Source organism: Agelaius tricolor, unplaced genomic scaffold (genome assembly GCF_023055355.1).
Source record: "Agelaius tricolor isolate 1412-34295 unplaced genomic scaffold, bAgeTri1.0.p SCAF_23, whole genome shotgun sequence".
Lineage (NCBI taxonomy): Eukaryota > Metazoa > Chordata > Aves > Passeriformes > Icteridae > Agelaius > Agelaius tricolor.
Genome location: NW_027269283.1, coordinates 13,835,310 through 13,859,650, shown reverse-complemented (window position 1 = coordinate 13,859,650; position 24,341 = coordinate 13,835,310). Strand labels below are relative to the sequence as shown.

General features: G+C 51.1%; 3 long non-coding RNA genes across 8 annotated transcripts; 1 reads left to right on the top strand and 2 right to left on the bottom strand.

Moving 5' to 3' along the window:
* Positions 1–6,891: 6,891 nt before the first annotated feature.
* Positions 6,892–8,520, top strand: LOC139599440 (uncharacterized). Its single transcript, XR_011682237.1, has 2 exons — positions 6,892–8,057; positions 8,091–8,520. It is a non-coding gene; the product is annotated as an uncharacterized lncRNA (long non-coding RNA).
* On the bottom strand, positions 7,920–13,911 carry LOC139599438 (uncharacterized). 6 transcript variants are annotated; one of them, XR_011682234.1, is made up of 7 exons: positions 12,988–13,911; positions 11,815–12,910; positions 11,697–11,738; positions 11,541–11,601; positions 11,413–11,456; positions 11,291–11,331; positions 7,920–11,209 (listed from the first exon to the last, which is right to left on the bottom strand). It is a non-coding gene; the product is annotated as an uncharacterized lncRNA (long non-coding RNA). The 6 variants fall into 6 exon arrangements; XR_011682235.1 differs by having other exon boundaries at positions 11,558–11,601; XR_011682233.1 differs by having other exon boundaries at positions 11,413–11,601.
* A 15-nt stretch (positions 13,912–13,926) lies between these two features.
* On the bottom strand, positions 13,927–19,562 carry LOC139599439 (uncharacterized). Its single transcript, XR_011682236.1, has 14 exons — positions 19,126–19,562; positions 18,055–18,730; positions 17,939–17,980; positions 17,677–17,844; positions 17,513–17,593; positions 16,367–17,435; positions 16,239–16,266; positions 15,987–16,151; positions 15,822–15,903; positions 14,655–15,744; positions 14,535–14,576; positions 14,339–14,452; positions 14,175–14,255; positions 13,927–14,097 (listed from the first exon to the last, which is right to left on the bottom strand). It is a non-coding gene; the product is annotated as an uncharacterized lncRNA (long non-coding RNA).
* Between the last annotated feature and the right edge of the window lie 4,779 nt (positions 19,563–24,341).

Here is a 24,341-nt window from a genome sequence, read left to right as displayed (position 1 = left end):
ACCCTAACCCTAACCCTAACCCTAACCCTAACCCTAACCCTAACCCTAACCCTAACCCTAACCCTAACCCTAACCCTAACCCTAACCCTAACCCTAACCCTAACCCTAACCCTAACCCTAACCCTAACCCTAACCCTAACCCTAACCCTAACCCTAACCCTAACCCTAACCCTAACCCTAACCCTAACCCTAACCCTAACCCTAACCCTAACCCTAACCCTAACCCTAACCCTAACCCTAACCCTAACCCTAACCCTAACCCTAACCCTAACCCTAACCCTAACCCTAACCCTAACCCTAACCCTAACCCTAACCCTAACCCTAACCCTAACCCTAACCCTAACCCTAACCCTAACCCTAACCCTAACCCTAACCCTAACCCTAACCCTAACCCTAACCCTAACCCTAACCCTAACCCTAACCCTAACCCTAACCCTAACCCTAACCCTAACCCTAACCCTAACCCTAACCCTAACCCTAACCCTAACCCTAACCCTAACCCTAACCCTAACCCTAACCCTAACCCTAACCCTAACCCTAACCCTAACCCTAACCCTAACCCTAACCCTAACCCTAACCCTAACCCTAACCCTAACCCTAACCCTAACCCTAACCCTAACCCTAACCCTAACCCTAACCCTAACCCTAACCCTAACCCTAACCCTAACCCTAACCCTAACCCTAACCCTAACCCTAACCCTAACCCTAACCCTAACCCTAACCCTAACCCTAACCCTAACCCTAACCCTAACCCTAACCCTAACCCTAACCCTAACCCTAACCCTAACCCTAACCCTAACCCTAACCCTAACCCTAACCCTAACCCTAACCCTAACCCTAACCCTAACCCTAACCCTAACCCTAACCCTAACCCTAACCCTAACCCTAACCCTAACCCTAACCCTAACCCTAACCCTAACCCTAACCCTAACCCTAACCCTAACCCTAACCCTAACCCTAACCCTAACCCTAACCCTAACCCTAACCCTAACCCTAACCCTAACCCTAACCCTAACCCTAACCCTAACCCTAACCCTAACCCTAACCCTAACCCTAACCCTAACCCTAACCCTAACCCTAACCCTAACCCTAACCCTAACCCTAACCCTAACCCTAACCCTAACCCTAACCCTAACCCTAACCCTAACCCTAACCCTAACCCTAACCCTAACCCTAACCCTAACCCTAACCCTAACCCTAACCCTAACCCTAACCCTAACCCTAACCCTAACCCTAACCCTAACCCTAACCCTAACCCTAACCCTAACCCTAACCCTAACCCTAACCCTAACCCTAACCCTAACCCTAACCCTAACCCTAACCCTAACCCTAACCCTAACCCTAACCCTAACCCTAACCCTAACCCTAACCCTAACCCTAACCCTAACCCTAACCCTAACCCTAACCCTAACCCTAACCCTAACCCTAACCCTAACCCTAACCCTAACCCTAACCCTAACCCTAACCCTAACCCTAACCCTAACCCTAACCCTAACCCTAACCCTAACCCTAACCCTAACCCTAACCCTAACCCTAACCCTAACCCTAACCCTAACCCTAACCCTAACCCTAACCCTAACCCTAACCCTAACCCTAACCCTAACCCTAACCCTAACCCTAACCCTAACCCTAACCCTAACCCTAACCCTAACCCTAACCCTAACCCTAACCCTAACCCTAACCCTAACCCTAACCCTAACCCTAACCCTAACCCTAACCCTAACCCTAACCCTAACCCTAACCCTAACCCTAACCCTAACCCTAACCCTAACCCTAACCCTAACCCTAACCCTAACCCTAACCCTAACCCTAACCCTAACCCTAACCCTAACCCTAACCCTAACCCTAACCCTAACCCTAACCCTAACCCTAACCCTAACCCTAACCCTAACCCTAACCCTAACCCTAACCCTAACCCTAACCCTAACCCTAACCCTAACCCTAACCCTAACCCTAACCCTAACCCTAACCCTAACCCTAACCCTAACCCTAACCCTAACCCTAACCCTAACCCTAACCCTAACCCTAACCCTAACCCTAACCCTAACCCTAACCCTAACCCTAACCCTAACCCTAACCCTAACCCTAACCCTAACCCTAACCCTAACCCTAACCCTAACCCTAACCCTAACCCTAACCCTAACCCTAACCCTAACCCTAACCCTAACCCTAACCCTAACCCTAACCCTAACCCTAACCCTAACCCTAACCCTAACCCTAACCCTAACCCTAACCCTAACCCTAACCCTAACCCTAACCCTAACCCTAACCCTAACCCTAACCCTAACCCTAACCCTAACCCTAACCCTAACCCTAACCCTAACCCTAACCCTAACCCTAACCCTAACCCTAACCCTAACCCTAACCCTAACCCTAACCCTAACCCTAACCCTAACCCTAACCCTAACCCTAACCCTAACCCTAACCCTAACCCTAACCCTAACCCTAACCCTAACCCTAACCCTAACCCTAACCCTAACCCTAACCCTAACCCTAACCCTAACCCTAACCCTAACCCTAACCCTAACCCTAACCCTAACCCTAACCCTAACCCTAACCCTAACCCTAACCCTAACCCTAACCCTAACCCTAACCCTAACCCTAACCCTAACCCTAACCCTAACCCTAACCCTAACCCTAACCCTAACCCTAACCCTAACCCTAACCCTAACCCTAACCCTAACCCTAACCCTAACCCTAACCCTAACCCTAACCCTAACCCTAACCCTAACCCTAACCCTAACCCTAACCCTAACCCTAACCCTAACCCTAACCCTAACCCTAACCCTAACCCTAACCCTAACCCTAACCCTAACCCTAACCCTAACCCTAACCCTAACCCTAACCCTAACCCTAACCCTAACCCTAACCCTAACCCTAACCCTAACCCTAACCCTAACCCTAACCCTAACCCTAACCCTAACCCTAACCCTAACCCTAACCCTAACCCTAACCCTAACCCTAACCCTAACCCTAACCCTAACCCTAACCCTAACCCTAACCCTAACCCTAACCCTAACCCTAACCCTAACCCTAACCCTAACCCTAACCCTAACCCTAACCCTAACCCTAACCCTAACCCTAACCCTAACCCTAACCCTAACCCTAACCCTAACCCTAACCCTAACCCTAACCCTAACCCTAACCCTAACCCTAACCCTAACCCTAACCCTAACCCTAACCCTAACCCTAACCCTAACCCTAACCCTAACCCTAACCCTAACCCTAACCCTAACCCTAACCCTAACCCTAACCCTAACCCTAACCCTAACCCTAACCCTAACCCTAACCCTAACCCTAACCCTAACCCTAACCCTAACCCTAACCCTAACCCTAACCCTAACCCTAACCCTAACCCTAACCCTAACCCTAACCCTAACCCTAACCCTAACCCTAACCCTAACCCTAACCCTAACCCTAACCCTAACCCTAACCCTAACCCTAACCCTAACCCTAACCCTAACCCTAACCCTAACCCTAACCCTAACCCTAACCCTAACCCTAACCCTAACCCTAACCCTAACCCTAACCCTAACCCTAACCCTAACCCTAACCCTAACCCTAACCCTAACCCTAACCCTAACCCTAACCCTAACCCTAACCCTAACCCTAACCCTAACCCTAACCCTAACCCTAACCCTAACCCTAACCCTAACCCTAACCCTAACCCTAACCCTAACCCTAACCCTAACCCTAACCCTAACCCTAACCCTAACCCTAACCCTAACCCTAACCCTAACCCTAACCCTAACCCTAACCCTAACCCTAACCCTAACCCTAACCCTAACCCTAACCCTAACCCTAACCCTAACCCTAACCCTAACCCTAACCCTAACCCTAACCCTAACCCTAACCCTAACCCTAACCCTAACCCTAACCCTAACCCTAACCCTAACCCTAACCCTAACCCTAACCCTAACCCTAACCCTAACCCTAACCCTAACCCTAACCCTAACCCTAACCCTAACCCTAACCCTAACCCTAACCCTAACCCTAACCCTAACCCTAACCCTAACCCTAACCCTAACCCTAACCCTAACCCTAACCCTAACCCTAACCCTAACCCTAACCCTAACCCTAACCCTAACCCTAACCCTAACCCTAACCCTAACCCTAACCCTAACCCTAACCCTAACCCTAACCCTAACCCTAACCCTAACCCTAACCCTAACCCTAACCCTAACCCTAACCCTAACCCTAACCCTAACCCTAACCCTAACCCTAACCCTAACCCTAACCCTAACCCTAACCCTAACCCTAACCCTAACCCTAACCCTAACCCTAACCCTAACCCTAACCCTAACCCTAACCCTAACCCTAACCCTAACCCTAACCCTAACCCTAACCCTAACCCTAACCCTAACCCTAACCCTAACCCTAACCCTAACCCTAACCCTAACCCTAACCCTAACCCTAACCCTAACCCTAACCCTAACCCTAACCCTAACCCTAACCCTAACCCTAACCCTAACCCTAACCCTAACCCTAACCCTAACCCTAACCCTAACCCTAACCCTAACCCTAACCCTAACCCTAACCCTAACCCTAACCCTAACCCTAACCCTAACCCTAACCCTAACCCTAACCCTAACCCTAACCCTAACCCTAACCCTAACCCTAACCCTAACCCTAACCCTAACCCTAACCCTAACCCTAACCCTAACCCTAACCCTAACCCTAACCCTAACCCTAACCCTAACCCTAACCCTAACCCTAACCCTAACCCTAACCCTAACCCTAACCCTAACCCTAACCCTAACCCTAACCCTAACCCTAACCCTAACCCTAACCCTAACCCTAACCCTAACCCTAACCCTAACCCTAACCCTAACCCTAACCCTAACCCTAACCCTAACCCTAACCCTAACCCTAACCCTAACCCTAACCCTAACCCTAACCCTAACCCTAACCCTAACCCTAACCCTAACCCGCGGTGACGTCATGATGAGTCGTCAAGATGGCGGCCCCCATGTGGTCACGTGGTAGGGAACCAAGATGGCGACCCCCATGGGGTCACGTGACTGGGGACCAAGATGGCGGCGACCGGGGGTCACGTGACTCGACAGCTGAGATGACGGTGAGTGCTCTGTGACGTCATTTACGGCATGATGGCAGTCGGTGACGTCATTTACGGCAATATGGCGGCCGCGGGGGGTTACGTCATTTACGGCAACAATATGGCGGCGGCCAGGCGGTCACGTGATCGGGGACCAAGATGGCGGACTCTGTGATGTCATCAAGATGGCGGCCCCCATGGGGTCATGTGACTAGGGACCAAGATGGCGGCAGTCACGTGACTGGTGACCAAGATGGCGGCGGGCGGGGGTCACGTGACTCGGCAGCTGGGATGACGGCGCGTGCTCTGTGACGTCATTTACAACAAGATGGCGGCCGGTGACGTCATTTACGGCAGGGTTGTGGCTGTAGGGGGTGACGTCATTTACGGCAGCAGGATGGCGGCTGCGAGGGGGTCACGTGGTACGGGAGGCAAGATGGCGGCCGGTGACGTCATTTACGGCAATATGGCGGCCGTGGGGGTTACGTCATTTATGGCAGCAAGATGGCGGCGCCCATGGGGTCATGTGACCGGGGACCAAGATGGCGGCTGCCGTGACGTCGTGATGACGCGTCCAAGATGGCGGCGCCCATACGGTCACGTGGTGGCGTCCAATATGGCCGCGCTCAGGGGGTCATGTGATCAGGGAACCAAGATGGCCGCCCCCATGCGGTCACGTGATGGGGACCAAGATGGCGGGCTCTGTGATGTCATCAAGATGGCGGCGCCCATGGGGTCATGTGACCTGGGATCAAGATGGCGGCGGTCACGTGATCGGGAACCAAGATGGCGGACCCTGTGATGTCATCCAAGATGGCGGCCCCCATGGGGGTCACGTGGTGTCGTACAACATGGCGGCGCCCAGTGGGTCACGTGGTATGGGAGCCAAGATGGCGGCTGTCAGTCGGTCACGTGATTGGCGACCAAGATGGCGGCCGCCGGGGATCACGTGACCCGAGAGGCAAGATGGCGGCCGTGCGGGGTGACGTCATTTACGGCAATATGGCGGCTGTGCGGGGTGACGTCATTTACGGCAACAAAATGGCGGCCGCGGGGTGGGTCACGTGGTAGGGCAGGCAAGATGGCGGCCGGTGATGTCATTTACGGCAAGATGGCGGCCGTAGGCGGTCAAGATGGCGGCCGTACGGGGTGACGTCATTTACGGCAGCAAAATGGCGGCCGTGGGGGGTCACGTGGTGTGGGGGGGGGGGCAAGATGGCGGCGGGCCGGGTGACGTCATTTGCGGCAAAATGGCGGCCGCCGGGACCGGGATTTTTTTTCGGGGTTTCGGGCGGGTTTTGCGCGGTTTTCGCGGGTCGGCCGGGGTCGGAATGGCGTTCTGGTTTGTGTGGGGCCGGCGGCGGGGCGCGCGGGGGTCTGGGGGGCGCAGGGTGGGGGGCGCCGTTTCGGTCGGGCGATTGCGGGGGACGCCTGTGCACTGGGGTCCTTTCTGGGGCGTGTCGCGCCGGTGACGTCATCGGGGGCGCGCCGTGGGTGCAGTACGCCGCGGCAGACGGCAGGGGGCGCTGTGAGTGCAGTACCGGGGAGTAAGCGGCAGGGGGCGCTGTGAGTGTAGTACTGGTATGCGGACGGCAGGTGGCGCTGTGAGTGCAGTACCGGTCGGCAAGCACCAGGGGGCGCTGTGCATGTAGTACCGGCCGGCAGACGGCAGGGGGCGCTGTGCATGCAGTACCGGCCGGCAAGCAGCAGGTGGCGCTGTGCATGTAGTATCCGGTTGCAGACGGCAGGTGGCGCTGTGAGTGTAGTACTCGTGAGTAGACGGCAGGTGGTGCTGTGACTGCATGATTTGTATGTAAATGGCATGGGGTGGGGTGCTGGCTTGTGGGGGGTGGGTCTGGGGAGGCGGGGCGGTCACGGGGGTGGGGTGTGTTGGATGTAGGGGTGGGGGCACCATGGGAGGGGTGTGGATGTGGGTGGGGACTACTGATTAGTATTGATTGCTGACAGGTGGGGTCCCGATATACTGTATATAGTAAAAAGAAGAAAAACTATATGTCTGGTGCAGCAGTAGGAAATTTCAGGCTCCCGGGGAGTAAATGGTTTGTTTTTTTAAATTTTTTTTTTTTTTTACTCCCAGGGAGCCTGAAAGTTTCTAGTGCTGCTTTTTTAAACTAAAGCTAGAAAGGAAAACAAAGTTAGAGAAGGAGAGAGAGAGAAAAGAGAGAAAGAGAGAGAGAGAGAGGGGAGAGAGAGAGAGAGAGAGAAAAAAGAGGGGGGAAGAAGGAGAGAGGGAGAAGCAAAGAGAAGAGAGAGAGAAGCAAAGAGAAGAGAGAGAGAAGCAAAGAGAAGAGAGAGAGAAGGAGAGAGTTGGAAAGAATAGAGGGAGAGGAGAAAAGACAGAGAGAGAAGAGGAGAGAACAGGGACAAAGACAAAGAAAGAAGAGAGGAGGAGAGAACAGAGACAGAGGGAGAAGACAGAGGAGACAGAGAGGAAAAGACAGAAGAAAATAAAACAGGAAGACAGAGTGAGACAGGAAAAGGAGGGTGAGAGAACTGAAGAAGGACAGGAGTTAGAGGAAAAGGAAAGTGGTTAGGATTAGAATGAAAGTGAAAACTTAGGAGTGGGGTGAAAAAGGAAAAGACTAAGAGCAAAAAAACACAAACCAAGAAAAAGGAGAACATGGAGAGAAAAAGAAACAAGAAGACTGAGATTGACAGTGATAAAGAAAACAGAAACAAAGGGTTAGAGATAGATGGAAGTTAAGTTAGAAATAGAACAGTAAAGTGAGGAGCAAAAGGAAGAAACACAGTGGAAAGAAATGACAAAACCACACCAAAAGACGACAGGAGCCATGGTGGGGGAAGGAAGGGCAGGGGGTATCTTTATTAAGGGTGACTCAACTTTATTAAAAGAATGCTTTTATTTATACATCAGCAAAATACATGGAAACAGTGTATACAAATGCAAGTGCAGATACAACGCATAGACGCACTGGTAAAAGTCTAATTTACATATAGAGCAATACAGCAAAATGCAGCAGTTAATGCAAATGCAATACAGAGCAATACAGAGCAATACAGAGCAATACAGATATTAACAGAAAGTGATAACCTTTTTCTATTTTCATTACATGTTGATTTATTGTTACAGGAAACCCAAAACAACACTCATCTACCATTAACACCCCCTTCAGCTTACACACAAACCCACCATCTCTCTCATCATAACTGCTAAATTACTCCCCAGCAATCGTTGGTCCTCAGGGACATGGCTCCCGGGAGCCTCCAAAAAATCCTCCTGCCTGACGAAAACCCCGGTCCCTGGACGGTCCGCGCCCAAACTTTGGCGATGAACGTCACCTCGCTGACCGACCGGGACCCGGGAAAAAAAAACCCAGCCGGGGGGGAAAAAAAAAAAACCCCCCGGCTGGGGATTTTTTATTCTAAATTTAAAAATTAATTTAAAAACCTGAAAAGCAAAAGTCAAATAAGGTTACAACCCTTCAACACACACACACACACACACACAGACCTCCTTCAGCTTACACACAAACCCACCCTCGCTCACACCTCAACCTCTCTGCTAACCCCCAGCACGCATTCGCGCCGCTCCTCGGGAATGTGGTTCCCGGGAGCCTCCAAAAAAATCCTCCTGCCTGACGAAAACCCCGGTCCCTGGACGGTCCGCGCCCAAACTTTGGCGATGAACGTCGCCTCGCTGACCGACCGGGACCCGGGAAAAAAAAACCCAGCCGGGGGGGAAAAAAAAAAACCCCCCGGCTGGGGATTTTTTATTCTAAATTTAAAAATGATTTGAAAAACCTGAAAAGCAAAAGTCATACAAGGTTACAACCCTAGAACCCTTCAACACACACACACTCCCTTCAGCTTACACACAAACCCACGCTGACTCACACCTCAACTGCTCTGCTAACCCCCGGCACGCATTCGCGCCGCTCCTCGGGAACGCGGTTCCCGGGAGCCTCCAAAAAAAATCCTCCTGCCTGACGAAAACCCCGGTCCCTGGACGGTCCGCGCCCAAACTTTGGCGATGAACGTCGCCTCGCTGACCGACCGGGACCCGGGAAAAAAAAAACCCAGCCGGGGGGGAAAAAAAAAAAACCCCCCGGCTGGGGATTTTTTATTCTAAATTTAAAAATGATTTGAAAAACCTGAAAAGCAAAAGTCATACAAGGTTACAACCCTAGAACCCTTCAACACACACACACTCCCTTCAGCTTACACACAAACCCACGCTGACTCACACCTCAACCTCTCTGCTAACCCCCAGCACGCATTCGCGCCGCTCCTCGGGAACGCGGTTCCCGGGAGCCTCCAAAAAAATCCTCCTGCCTGACGAAAACCCCGGTCCCTGGCTGGGGGAAAAAAAAAAACAACCCCCCGGCTGGGGATTTTTTATTCTAAATTTAAAAATGAATTAAAAAATTAAAAGCAAAATCACATACACAAGGTTAAAACTAGTCAGCATGTGCTCACACACACAGAGACGAGTGGACACAGACAGACACAGTCATGTGCTCTCACACACACTCACACGCTCTTCCTGCTTACAGGCTCGCTATGGCCCTTACTCGAGACGCTGAAGAACGTGCTTCGACGCATCTTCTGGCTGCTGCTCCCTGACGTCGAATGGTAGAATCTGGGGAAATGGGTAGCCTCGAGGACCTGTGAGACAACAGGAAGTGGTCAACGAGTGGCTGACAGCTAGCAATTGTCCCCTGCTCTGGACCAATAAATTTTCTACCCAAAATCCCATAAAAGACAGATGAACAGTAAAGTTTTTACAACTGTTCTACCTAACTATGACTACATGCCAGGGCAGGGCAGCTCCAATCATAAGTGGTATAAGTACATACAATATAAGCCAACGCATACAGTGCAAGTGTACATACAGTGTAAGTACACACAATATAAGCCAACATAGGTACACACAATATAAGTATATACAACATAAGCATATACAATATAAGCTAACACAGGTACACGCAATATAAGCATATACAATATAAGCACATACAATATAAGCCGACATAAGTACACACAATATAAGCGCATACAATATAAGCCAACAAAGGTACACGCAATATAAGCCAACAAAAGGTACATGCAATATAGGTACACACAACATAAGCCAACATAGGTACACACAATATAAGCCAAGAGTTGAGATAACTCTGTGGAAGATTAATTGTTGGGCCCCATACTCTTTGAGAAGATGGAACCTACAGAACAACTGCAGTCACCTGAGGAGGGTGTAAGATGCTCCCTCTAGAAGTCCAAGATAATAGCATGGAAAAAAAAGCACTACCAAAGCTGGTAGTGAGAAGGAAGATGGATGAGAAAATCTTGTGTAATCCTTCCTGTCTCGAAGAGTAAAAATGTAAAGATGCCAGAATAAGCTATATCTGGGAAGGAATATGAGTAAAATACTGCCCATATGGCACAAAATAGTGCCTGTAAAGCGTCGAGATGTAACAAAGGCCTATGACACGGAAGACAATAGACACAGACTACATAACACGGACGACACAACATAGACACGGATGGCATAACACAGAGACAAGAGTAAACTGCCTAGCACTTTCAACTTATGGACCTGAGATTCCTAGCGCAAGATGAGCCAGAGGCTGATGATGCCAAAGGAAAGAAAGCCCTATGATGATGGCATGTGATGATGAAATGGAACTCGTTAAAAGAAGTTAGTGCCAAAGCACTTAAGAGGATGCTCGAGAGGCTCAGGGAGCCTAGAGAAGGAAGCGGACTGCCGGATGACCGTGGTGATAGCTCCGGACCTGAAGGCGAGCTCCTCTGGGGAAAGATCCCTGACGACGTCGAGTCGAGGAAGGCGGACGACGCAAAGTTCCCGAGAACGTGGAGATGGGTTGGAACTGCCCTGCCCGGCAAAGGCTCTGGTGAGGCTGAGGAGAAACACTCTCCCTTTACTTCCAGAGAGCCTGTCCCGCTACAGACCTCTCCGCTAAGCTGACGTGAAATTGCCCCCTGTGATAGTAAAGGTTTTTCCCCTTCTCCCGACCGCTGGCCCCGACACTTAGCTTTTGGAAGAGGAGCGGACAAAATCCATCCTCGGTCGCATGTGGACGTTGAGATGTTCTCCGCGTGTGCTTCGGTGTCGCCGTTTCTAAGCTTTGGGTAAGAGCCTCCTCAGGGTACCTAAGACAAAACAGAAAAGGTGACTATTGCCCTCAACAACAGTAATCCCCGGGACTCCTCCGCACCACTGTCCTGGCTCACCTCAAATCTTGATTTGACTCCAGAGGCTGCCCAGAAGATACCTGCAAAGAGAAAAGGTACATGCTTAGCATGCTGCTGCATAACATCCACCTATGAGTCAGCCTGCCTAAACGCCGACTCACCTGCCCTCCTCTGTTCCTTGGTGTGCCTAGGGCAGCGACAGCACCTGCAAAGAAACAAAGCAGAAAAGCATGCTGAGATACTGTGAAAACACAACCTCCCAAATCTGACAAGTATGCAACACCGATACCTTAAGCTCTCACCCACCTGGCACGGATATGCTCGGCTAGGATAGATTGCAAGCGGACCACCTAAAATAAAAAAAAAAAAAAGAGATGCTTAAAGCTGCACCAGAAACTGAGACCTCAGCAATAACAATTGCTTCTGTACGCTAGTCAAGGCTCACCTCGCCCACTTGGCCTTGAATGCTGCTCTCGGCTTTGACTTCCTAAAAAGAGAGACAGAGAACAATGCTGTAACAGCCACCATTTATGCTTCCTCTACAGAAACAAATAGTGCCTCACCTGCTTGGGGGAATCCCCTCACCCAGGATGGGGCCCTCTGGCATGGATTTAATCCATCTGAATCTGAAAAAAGGTTAGGACAAGAGTCAAACTGTTGCAGGATAACTTAAGAGCTCCAGATATCTCGTGTCCATCTACAAATCCCATCTAGAGTCCAACTACACCCCACATTACAAACTTCAAGTCCCCGCAACTTCTCCTATTGCACCGGGCTACGTGGCAGGGCAGAGCAGCTCCGGCACAAATGTGTGTGCTGACACCCGTGACACGGGACGGGACGTGACAGACGACGGGGACGCGACACGGACAGAAATCTCCTGGCAAGGAAAATGGCTGCGAGGACTGAGAGAATGCAAAAGGAGATGACCGAGGTGAAACTGATGGTGGGCTGATGAGGCTCAGAGAACCCTGGAGGAAAAAGATGCTAACCGAATGATTTATTCCAAGAACTGAAAAAATGGATGCCCAAGAATCCTACGGTCAGAATCCTCTACCTGGCCTCACATTCTTTCAAGTCCTAGTCCACCATAATGGATCCTGGCGGGACACGGCTGTCCGATATACAGCTCAGAACAAGACCTGAAAAGACAGCTGACTGGATGCTTCTAAAGAGAGAAGAGAGTCTGATGCCTGTCTGAGCTCCCGAGTCAAAAGTTCTAGGGGATGGGTGCCAGGCCAAGGAACGCTGAGAGCACAGATGCTAAGACTGGTGCCAAGGTTTCTGGTAGGCCCCTCAAAGGGCTAAGATAAAAGACATGAGACAGCTAAACAAGACATAACGCACGACAGACAAGTAACACAATACACACCGGGACTGCTCTGCCCTGCTCACCTCAGCACTGTGATCCAAAGTGAGACTTTGCTTTTAGGGGCCCTAAGGGGCCACTTCTTGGCTACCCTCACCTCCAGAGCCAACTCAAAACCTCCCCCACCCCAGGAGTGCCGACCCAGCACCTCGCTTTCATCCCCTCTGTGGGTCGTGGCCCTCTACTTATCTCTCAGACATCTGGGGATGCCGGTCCGTGTCGGGTGCGAAGAAAGGCCGCCTCGCCGGCTGGGAAGTTGTGCTGTCACCGGGCTGTTGTCTCTTAGACAGCTATATTAAAGAAAACCAAACATCAACGCCTGACCTTGGCACCACATTGGCCAAAACCACACAAGTCTGCTACTCACCCTTCTCCTAAGAAGGCCTGGCACCTCCTAACCGTAACCCTCTGCCACGGATGTAATGCATTTACACCTGAAAGAAAGTTAGAACATATGTCAAACACATGCACGATAACTCAAAAGCTGCAAACACCTTAGGTCAACCTAGGAATAGCATCTAGAGTCCAATTACAGCCCACATTACAACTTTCAACTCCCCGGGGCTTCTCCTATTACACCAGGCTATGCGGCAGGGCAGAGCAGCTCCGGCACAAATGTGTGTGCAGACACCCGTGACACGGGACAGACAGGACGTGACAAACAATGGGCGCAAGACACGGACAGAAATCTCTAGGCAAGAAGGATGACTGCGAGGACTGAGAAGATGCCAAATGAGATGACCGAGGTAAGACAGACCGATGGCGAGCTGATAAGGCTCAGAGTGCCCTGGAGAAGGAAGATGCTAAACTGAATGTTTTAGTCCAAGAACTGCAAAGATGAATGCACAGGAGCCCTACGGTCAGAAGCCTCTACCTGGCCTCACATCCTTACAAGTCCTAATCCACCATAATAGAACCTTGCAGGGTGCAGCTGTCCATACAGCTCAGAACAAGACCTGAAAAGACATCTGACTGGATGCGTACAAAGAGTTGCAATTCTGATGCCTATCTGAGCTCCCGAGTCAAAAGTTTTATGGCCTGGGTGCCGGGCCAAAGAAACGTGGAGATCGTGGCTGCTAAGAATACTGCCAAGGTTTCTGATAGGCCCCTCAAAGGGCTAAGATAAAAGACATGAGACACCCAAACAAGACATAATGCACGGTAGACAAGTGACACGATACACACCGGGACTGCTCTGCCCTGTGCACCTCAGCACTGTGATCCAAAGTGAGACTTTGCTTTTAGGGGGCCTAAGGGGCCAATTCTTGGCTACTTTCATCTCCAGAGCCAACTCAAGACTCCCCTCCCCGATCCCAGGAGTCCCAACCCAGCACCATGCTTTCATCCCCTCTGTGGGTCAGAGCCCTCTACTTATCTCTCGGACATCTGGGGATGCCGGTCCGTGTCGGGTGCGAAGAAAGGCCGCCTCGCCGGCTGGGAAGTTCCTGCTGGCACCGGGCTGGTGTCTCTTAGACAGCTATATTAAAGAAAACCAAACATCAGTGCCTGATCTTGGCAGCCCATCGGCCAAAACCCCACAAGTCTGCTACTCACCCTTCTCCTAAGAAGGCCCGGCTCCTCGGGTCACACGCTTCGGGAACGCTCGGAGGCCAACGCCGTCGTCGTGGGGTACGCCTGGGTTAAGAAGACAGGAGGTGATGTGGCATTGCTGAAAACTGACTGGACCCTCGGTCCTCCTCCCTACTTCCCTGACTCACCGCAACTCCTCGGTGGTTCCTGACTGCTACCCGGAAGACAGGGCTCATCAGGGTGGAAAATTCGGTCCGTCGGCCGGGTGGGGATGGGAGCTTGGCGTGCTCCGAGTGGATTGCCTAAGGCACAAAAACGAGAATGGAGACTTAGACTTGCCCCCTTAGAATTCAGACCTCAGCAACAAGAAAGGCTACTGCTCACCTTGCTCTCTTGAACTTGACTGCTGGGATCCAGCTATACTTCCTAAAAATAAAGACAAAAAACAGCGCTGTAATAGGGTCACACTTGACACTCCCCCTGCACAGACAAATGGTGACTGACCTGCTTGTGGGAACCCCCTCACCCAGGATGGGGGGCTCTGCCATGGATGCAATGCATCTGCACCTGAAAGAAAGTTAGAACATATGTCAAACACCTGCAGGATAACTCAAAAGCTACAAACACCTTAGGTCAATATAGGAATAGCATCTAGAGTCCAACTACACCCCACATTACAACCTTCAACTCCCCGGGGCTTCACCTATTACACCAGGCTATGTGGCAGGGCAGAGCAGCTCCGGCACAAATGTGTGCAGACACCCGTGACAGGGGACAGACAGGACGTGACAAACAATGGGCACACAACACAGACAGAAATCTCTGGGCAAGAAGGATGACTGCAAGGACTGAGAAGATGCCAAATGAGATGACCGAGGTGAGACCGATGGCAAGCTGACGAGGCTCAGAAAACACTGAAGGAAGAAGATGCTAACTGAATGATTTATTCCAAGAACTGAAAAAATGGATGCCCGAGAATCCTACGGGCAGAAGCCTCTACCTGCCCTCACATTCTTTCAAGTCCAAGTCTGCCTTAATGGATCCTGGCGGGACATAGCTGTCCATACAGCTCAGAACAAGACCTGAAAAGACAGCTGACCGGATGCTTCTAAAGAGACAAGAGAGTCTGATGCCTGTCTGAGCTCCCGAGTCAAAAGTTCTATGGCATGGGTGCCAGGCCAAGGAATGCAGAGATCACAGATGCTAACAATGATGCCAGGGTTTCTGACAGGCCCCACCAAGGCCTAAGGTAAAAGACATGACATATGCAAACAACACATAATACACAAAAGACAAGTGACACGATACACACCGGGACTGCTCTGCCCTGCATACCTCAGCACTGTGATGAAAAGTCAGGCTTTCCTTTTATGGGGCCTAAGGGGCCGCTTCATGGACACCCCCCACCTCCAAAGCAGACTCAAAAACCCCTCCCAGTAATTCCCAAACCAGCACCCTGCTTTCATTCCCTCTGTGGGTCGTGGCCCTCTACTTATCTCTCGGACATCTGGGGATGCCGGTCTCCAGTGCGAAGAAAGGCCACTTCGTCAGCTGGGAAGGTCCTGCTGGCACCGGGCTGGTGTCTCTTAGACAGCTGTATTAAAGAAAACCAAACATCAGTGCCCGATCTTGGCAGCCCATCGGCCAAAACCCCACAAGTCTGCTACTCACCCGTGCTCCTAAGAATGCTCAGCTGCTCGGGCCGCACGCTTCGGGCACGCTCGGAGACCGAGGCTGTCGTCACAGGGGGTGCCTGGGTTAAGAGGAGAGGAGGTGATTTGGCATGGCTGAAACCTGAGTGGAACCTGGCTCCTCCTCCCTACTTCCCCTACTCACTGCAACTCCTCGGCAGCTGCTGAAGGCCACCTGGATGGCACCTTTAAATAGAGTTCAGGGTTTCATCACCAGGTCCTGTAATGCATCCGCAGGGCTCACACGTGCAGGGAACCCGGTGCATCGGCCGGCTGGTGACGGGGGCTTGGCAGGCTCCGAGTGGATTGCCTAAAGCACAAAAAAGAGAATGGAAGCTTAGAGCAGCACCAGAAACTGAGACTGGAGCAATAACAGCTACTTCTCTCCACTGCTCACCTTGACTGCTGGTATCCAGACTTAGTTCCTAAAAAGAAAGACAAAGAACAGAGCTGTAACAGAGTCACCACATACACTTCTGTTGCAGAGACAAATGGTGCCTCACCTGCTCGGGGGAAACTACTCACCCGGGATGGGGCCCTCTGGCACAGATTTAATCCATCTGAATCTGAAAAAAAAGTTAGGACAAGAGTCAAACTGTTGCAAGATAACTTAAGAGCTCCAGATATCTTGTGTCCATCTAGAGTCCAACTACACCCCACATTACAAACTTCAAGTCCCCGGGACTTCTCCTATTGCACCAGGCTATGTGGCAGGGCAGAGCAGCTCCAGCACAAATGTGTGCAGACACCCGTGACACGGGACAGGACGTGACAAACAACGGGAACACGACACGGACAGAAATCTCCTGGCAAGGAAAATGGCTGTGAGGACTGAGAAGATGCAAAAGGAGATGACCGAGGTGAGACCGATGGTGAGCTGATGAGGCTCAGAGAAACCTGGAGGAAGAAGATGCTAACTGAATGATTTATTCCAAGAACTGCAAAGATGGATGCCCGAGAATCCTACGGCCAGAAGCCTCTACCTGCCCTCATGTTCTTTCGAGTCCTAGTCCGCCATAATGGATCCTGGCGGGGTATAGCTGTCCATACAGCTCAGAACAAGACCTGAAAAGACAGCTGACCGGATGCTTCTAAAGAGACAAGAGAGTCTGATGCCTGTCTGAGCTCCCGAGTCAAAAGTTCTATGGCATGGGTGCCAGGCCAAGGAATGCAGAGATCACAGATGCTAACAATGATGCCAGGGTTTCTGACAGGCCCCACCAAGGCCTAAGGTAAAAGACATGACATATGCAAACAACACATAATACACAAAAGACAAGTGACACGATACACACCGGGACTGCTCTGCCCTGCATACCTCAGCACTGTGATGAAAAGTCAGGCTTTCCTTTTATGGGGCCTAAGGTGTCTGCTTCATGGACACCCCCATCTCCAAAGAAGACTCAAAAACCCCTCCCGGTGGGTCCCTACCCTGCGCCCCGCTTTCATCCCCTCTGTGGGTTGTAGCCCTCTACTTATCTCTCGGACATCTGGGGATGCCTACCCGTGTCAGGTGCAAAAGAAGGCAGCCTCAACATCTGGGAAGTTCCTGCTGGCACTGTTCTTCAACAACTCCCTGTTGTTTCTTAGTCAACTACATGAAAGAAATCCAAATATCAATGCATGATGTTTGCAGCACACTGGCCAAAACCCAACAATTCTGCTACTCACCGTTCTCCTAAGAAAGCCCGGCTCCTGGGGCCGCACCCTTCGGCCGCGCTCCGAGGCTGATGCCATTGTCACGGGGTAAGCCTGGTGTAAGAGGAGACGAGGTCATGTGGCATTGCTGAAACCTGAGTGGACCCTAGCTCCTCCTCCCTACTTCCCCGACTCACCGTGGCTCCTCGGCCCGTGCCCAAGGCTACCCTGGTGACACCTTTAAATAGAAAAGGCAGAGGCTTCATCGACGAGTCCCGTGATTCTTCCGCAGGGCTGGGGAGAGCGGCGCACCCGGTGTGTCGGCCGGTTGGTGACTGGGGCTCGGCGTACTCCGAGTGGATTGCCTAAAGCGCAGAAACAGGAACAGATGCTTAGAGTTGCACCGGAAAATGAGACTGGAGCAATAACAACTGCTTCTGGACGCTACTCAATGCTCACCTTGCCCACCTCATCTTGACTGCTGATATCCAGCTTTACCTCCTGAAAAGAAAAAGAACAGTGCTGTAACAAAGTCACACTTTACACTCCCCCTACAGAGACAAACAGTGACTGACCTGCTCGGGGGAACCTCCTCACTCAGGATGGGTGGATGGATTTTGCCCTGGGTTTTATCCTTCTGCGTCTGAAAGAAAGTGAGGACAAAAGTCAAAGGGCTGCAGGATAACTTCACAGCTCCAAATATCTTCTGTCTATCTAGGAATATCATCTAGAGTCTGGCAACACCCCACAAACTGCAAGTCCATGGGACTTGTCCTGTTGCAGCAGGCTATGCGGCAGGGCAGGGCAGAGCAGCTCCGGCACAAATATGTGCAGACACCCGTGACACGGAACGTGACAAACAGGGGGACAACAAACACAACACATTATGCTTGTGGTGAGGGTCTCGAGGGGAAAAGGCAAAAGGGACCCCAAAGACATGCTAGGTAACATGGTACACCGGACAACACGACGTGGACCGGAACTGTTCTGCACTGCCTGCCTGAAAGCTGCCGTCAAAAGTAGAACCTCTCCCTTTAGCTGTCCTAAGAGGCCCCTTGGAGAAGATTACTTTTCCCTCTGCTAATTTTTAAATCTGTCCCAGGAACTCCCAACCCACTACTCTCCCATCATCCCATCTCCAGGCCGTGGCCCTGACTTATCTTTTGGATGATCGGTGATGTGGATCCACGTTGCGCCTGAAATGAGTCTGCCTCGGAGGGCCCCGTGATTGCCTGTTAGCCTCTCGGTCAGCTACAATAAAGAAAAACAAAACCAAAGTATGAGTACAGAGTTATGTGGGCCAAATCCCAGCAAGTCAGCTACTTGCCCTCTCCTGAGTGTGCCTGGCTCCTTCAGGCTCCAGCTTTATCCTGATTCCAAGGCTGTGGCCATTATTATGAGTGGCACATGGGTTAGAGAAAGGCAAAGTAAAACAGCATTCCTGTGAGTGCAGTGGATGACCTTGTGTGCTGTAAGACATGTGAATGCCTCTGCTAGGCTTCTAAAAAGCCTTGGGGTGGGGGGGGGGCCTCAAATAATCACCCTTTCTCACCCTGCTGCCTTCAAAACCACCCCCCCCCCCCAACAATACCTCCTAACTGGATACCTGCTCAGCCTCCCTCTCCTAGTCACACGCCTCAACTCACCTGAAGCCTCAATCTCAAACATTATCTTTGACACTGGGCAGATCCCTCTTGTGACGTGATGAATCTGCTGAAAAGTGTTGTAGCTGACACAACCTGGGGCCTCTGGAAGCTGCGCTCTTCCTAAAAAAAACTACAAACCAAAATACAAACAAAACCAGAAATTACAAATGCACTTTACCACCCCTAAACACAAAACCCAAAATTGTGAACTTAAATACTCCCTGTATTCTATGCTGTTTTCTTCACAGGATCTTCAAAGCCTCTGTTGCTTTAGATGCCCAGAAGCACCTACTAAAAACAAGCTGAGATAAGCTGAAAGAGCCTCTTCTCTGAAGATGAGAGGAAAGCTCTTATCCTAGCACAGCCCAGAGAGGGAATGAACCCCCTCAGCAAAAGCTGGGGTTAATATACCCCTGATGGTGCCTGCCTCTCGTTCCCATGGCACCCGGGAAAAGGGAGGGGGCTGATCCCACTGGGCATAAAAGCCCTCAGAGAAGCTACAGCTGTTTGGCCCCTCTGACTGAAATTCAAGGGGAGCAAAGGGCTTGTTATAGAAGAAAACTCTTCAGAAAAATAACAGCACTTTCTTTTTTGCAACAACTACTTGGAGTAAAAGGGTAGAAAATTGGTAAGAAATATAACTTTCTGTTTAGGCAGCATGACTAGATAAATTGGGTAATTTGCTGTTAACTTACTTATAATTATTCCTTAGTGGCTACTAAGTAGTACTTCACGTGTGACTGAGCTGGGTGGAGAAGAATGCTTATGATATGAATAGTCTAAGTCTCCTTGGGACCTCTAATTAGGCCTATCTACATTATAAGTAAAAATAAGAAAAATAAAAGCTTCCCAGGCAATGTAAGAGTTAAGTGCATGCCAGGCTCACCCTGCTCTGAGGTACTTGGTCCTACGGCACAGAAAGAAGGGCCCTGAAATGTAGTTTTAAACCCTTAAAATGCTGAAAAAGGCAGAGCTTCCTTCCAGTGCACCCCTTAAACAGAGGAAATGGGGCAGTTACCTCTACTGAAACTAATACAATAGCAAATAAATAGCTTCTGCCCTTTGATTTATTCTCCTTAAGTACTGGGAAAAGAGGGGTTTTCATCACTTTAAATCTCTCTAGTGATGAAAAAAGAGGGATTTTTCCCTCAGTTCAAACTCTTATGGAGGGATAGCTGGGCTTCTCCCTCAATTTAGGCCTCAGGACAACAAAAAGGGGCCGGCTACCCTAAATTCAAACCCATAAGAAACATTTTCAATATTTTCCCCTTCTACTTAAACTGGAAAATAATAGAAAATGAGGACTCCCTGTCAATTAACACCCCTGACAGCATAGAAAAGGCAGGGATTCTTTCAACTGAGACCATTAAAATTGCAGGGGAAGCAGAGTCACTCCCAGTTTGAACACAAAAAATAAAGGAAAAGGAAGCTTTTTGCCTTTTTTCTAAACCCTTTTTCTCCTAATAACCCCTCTCCTTTCTGGGAGTGCTGTGGAGGGTCTGGGGGCCCTGGGGAGGGACTGACACAGTAAAAGGGGAAAGTTGAAAGCTCTCTCCTGGAACCCCACATGCTGCCTGGCCTGCTCGGATGCTGCCCCTTGGCAAAAGGGCTCTTCCCTTGGCATTTTCTCAAAGTGATGCTCTGTGCTCAGGTGAGTCTGGCTGCTCCCTAGTCCGTGCTGGATGCTCCGACCGTAGTTCCTGGAGGGACCCTTGGGATGCCCCTGTTAGCCCCTCTGGACTAGCGGCTCCCTGTGCGGGTGTGCCTGGGTAACCCTCTGAAAGCAGCTGGACACACGGGGGGCTGCTAGACCTTGGAGTGGGGCTTGAGGTGAAGAAAGGTCCTGTGAGGAGTTCCTTCCCCTGCACAGCCCTTCGTCTGCCCCTTAAACCATGGGGTGCCAGACTTTCCTTTCTAAGGAAATTAACCGTCTTTCCTCTCTGTGTGCCCGTGGCCAAAACTGCGATTTGGCCTCCAAAACCGCAGAGAACGATTTCTCACGGACCGCGGCTGCCGACGCCGAGAACTCTTGCCGCCCTTGGAGGGCCACGTGCCTCCTGCGAACGGACGTCGACGCGCAGCGGGGCTGAGTTTGGCTTTACGGGGAAGGGGGCCGGCGCCGGATTTCTCCAGGAGCAAAGCTGCCCCCGCCGAGATCTCGGGCTGCCCTGGCAGCGCCGAGCACCTCCTGCAAACTGGTGTTGGGAGACGCGGGGGGTGAGTTTTTCTGTGCAGAAGTTCTCCCAGACCAAAGCTGAGAGCATCTAACCCTAACCACAACAACTTAGCTGGGTCTAAAACTTACAACCTTCGGACTGGCAGCGTGGGACCCAACCCGCTGTGCCACTGTTGGCCCCTTTCTAAAGCATTCCACTGCGGTCCTAAAACTCTGCCTTTTCGGAGGGTGTTTTCTCTGACCCTGACCATAATCTTCCAAATATGCTAAAGACTCATAAAATGGCTTTGAAAAAGCCCCAACAATACCCTAAGTAGTCCCAGAAAAGTCCCTTCCAAAATCCCCTAAATACCTTTAAAAGTCCTGGAAAAAAAACCTCAAAAAGACATGCTCAGTCTCCAAACTCTACCTCTTGCTGTCTAGCCCACAGATGTCATCCCTACCTTTCTGCAGTGGGTCTGTTGTCCTCTGAGGGTTCTGTCATTGTGCTGCTGTGTGAGGGTTGCTGTCTGGTCTCGCTGTTAGGGTTGCTGTGTTGTGCTGCTGTTGGGGGAAAAGGCTGTTTTTAGGGGGGCTGCTTAGGCTGAGGTTAGGGCTGGGTTGAGGGGTGGTACAGCTGTACCGTGCACCCCTGATCTCCCCTGGACTGTCCAGCCCTCAAGCCCTCGCCCTTTACCCCTCAACCGGTCCCTCTGCCCCCCAGCCCTCAGCTCCTGTGTGTCACCCTTGACCCCTCTCCTTTGCCCCTCAGCCCCCAGCTTCTCTGTGTCACCCTACAGCTGCCCCTGCCACCCTCAGCATCTCTGTGTGTCACCCGCTGTCCCCTCTCCCTGTTCCTCCCTCAGCTCCCAGCCTCTGTCACCCTCAAGCCCCCACAGTGCCCCTCAAGCCGCCCCTCAGCCTCCATGTGTTGTGCCATGAAAAGACCCTAAAAAAACCTAAAAATTCCCTGAAAACCTCCTAATCTTCAAAATGTCCGAAAAACCCCATGAAAACCTAAAAACAGCCTCAGAATGCTGTTAGAATACACTGGAAATATCCTACTTTTAAAAAACCCCTAAAAATCCCCAAAGAACCTTTAGAAATCCCTAAATATACCCTAAATAGTCCAAAAAGAGCTCTAAAATATACCATACCCCAAAATCCTTAAAATGCCCTGATAAGATCCTAAAAAACCTAAAAATTTCCTCAAAAACCCTAAAAATACCCTAGCCCTAAAAAGTCCTCCACATACCCTCAATAGTCCTAAAAAAACCCCAAGAACACCCAAATCCCCCCCCAAAACAAGTCTTAAAAGTACTAAGAAAGCCCTTAAAATACCCTAACAACATCTTTTAAAAGCCCTGAAAAAGCCCTAAAAGTATCCTAAGCGTTACCAGAAAATTCCTGGGAAACTCCTCAAAAAAAGCCCTAAAATATCCTTTTAAAGCCATGAGAAAAACCCTAAAAAAACCCCTAAAAAACTGCTCAGCACCCAACTTCTACCTGTCACTCTCTAGACCACAAACATCATTGCTACCTGTTTATTAGGGTTGCTGCCTGCAGCTGCTGGGAGAGTTCTGGGGCTGTCCCAGCATTGGGGTTACTGCCTTGTGCTGCTGTTGGGGAAAACTGGGGTCCTAGGGGTGCTCTTTAGGGTGACCTTGGGGATGGGTTTCGGGCTGCTGCACCTGTACCCTAACCCTACCTGCTACCCTGTGTCTTTTGTACCCCTAACCCTCGGTGTGAGCTCTCCATCTGTCAAGCCTCCCCCTCCTTGCCCCTCAGCCCGCAATGTCTGCGTGCCACCCCGACCTCTGACATTGTCCCTTGGCCCCCTGGCCTCCACCGTGCGCTCTCCACCTGGTTAGGGGTGGTTTTTAGGGTAAGGTTAGGGGTGGTGTGAGGGGTGGTTCACCTGTCACCCTCAAGCAGCCCCCACTTTGCCCCTCAAGGCATCTGCTTCCCCTCACTCTCTTCTTGTCACCCTCAAGTTCCCCACTCCCAGCCTCTCAGCATCTCTGTGCCACCCTGGAGCCCCCCAGTTGCTCCTAAAGCCCCCTTCTGCCTCTCAGCTCCCCCCATCCTCTGTGTCACTCTCCAGCCCCCTCCCCTCAGCCCGCAGCCCCTTGTGACACCCTGCAGCCCACAGACGTTGTCCCTGCCTGTCTCGCCTGGGTGTTGTCCTGCTGCGAGAGCTGCGCCGTCCTCCGAGGGCTCGGGCTCCTGGGTGCTGCTGCAGGGGACTCACGGGTGGGCGGTGGGTGAAGTAACGGATGGAGCGGGAAGTGTGGTGGGACGGGTTAAGAGCGGAGTGAGGGATGGAGCAAGGGCGGGCTGGAAAATAGAGTAGGGTTAGGGGTGGAGAAGGGGACGCAGCAGCAGGGGGCTGAGGTGAGGAGGTAAGTGTTAGGAGGAAGCGTAACTCCGTAACTCCAAGACCGAGTCTGCAGCCAACGAGAACTCTGAGTGACCTGGGAGCGGTGAATGTCTTTGGCAAACTGATGTAAGGAAACTGGGGTGATGAGTTTTGTTTCCCTTGGAAAAGGGATGGCATCTCTGTCCGTGGGCCTGCACCCTGCCCGGGACCTTTGATCTCGAGTGGGCTGCCACCTCCTAAAATTCCAAACATCGCAGGTGAGACAGGGGGTTGGAAATTTTACTCGGGGTAGAAACCAATTTTGGATTTAGCTGAAGTCTGCTGGTGAAACTTGTGTAGTCTGTTATTTGGTGTGCTTGCAAAAAGGCCTGCAGAGAGAACAAAGGAAGTTCGAGGCTACTGTTGGAAAAAGTGAATCTGGGTTACGACCGAGTGCACGGCCTTGTCCCTGTGTCAGTAAAAGTTTGAGGTTTTGCTGGCAGTGTCACCGAGTGCTGAGGGGTCCCCTGGTCGATAGGGCAACTTGGGAGGGTTTGCTTCAGGCTTTGCTTGTGAAAGGTGTGAGAAAAGCAAGCAGCTCTGAAGCAAATGAGCCCCCTCTCGCCTGTTGAAGTGTTGGATAAATCAAAGATAAACCTCAAGGTCCCTTCCCACCCAAACCATTCCGTGATTCTTTGCCCT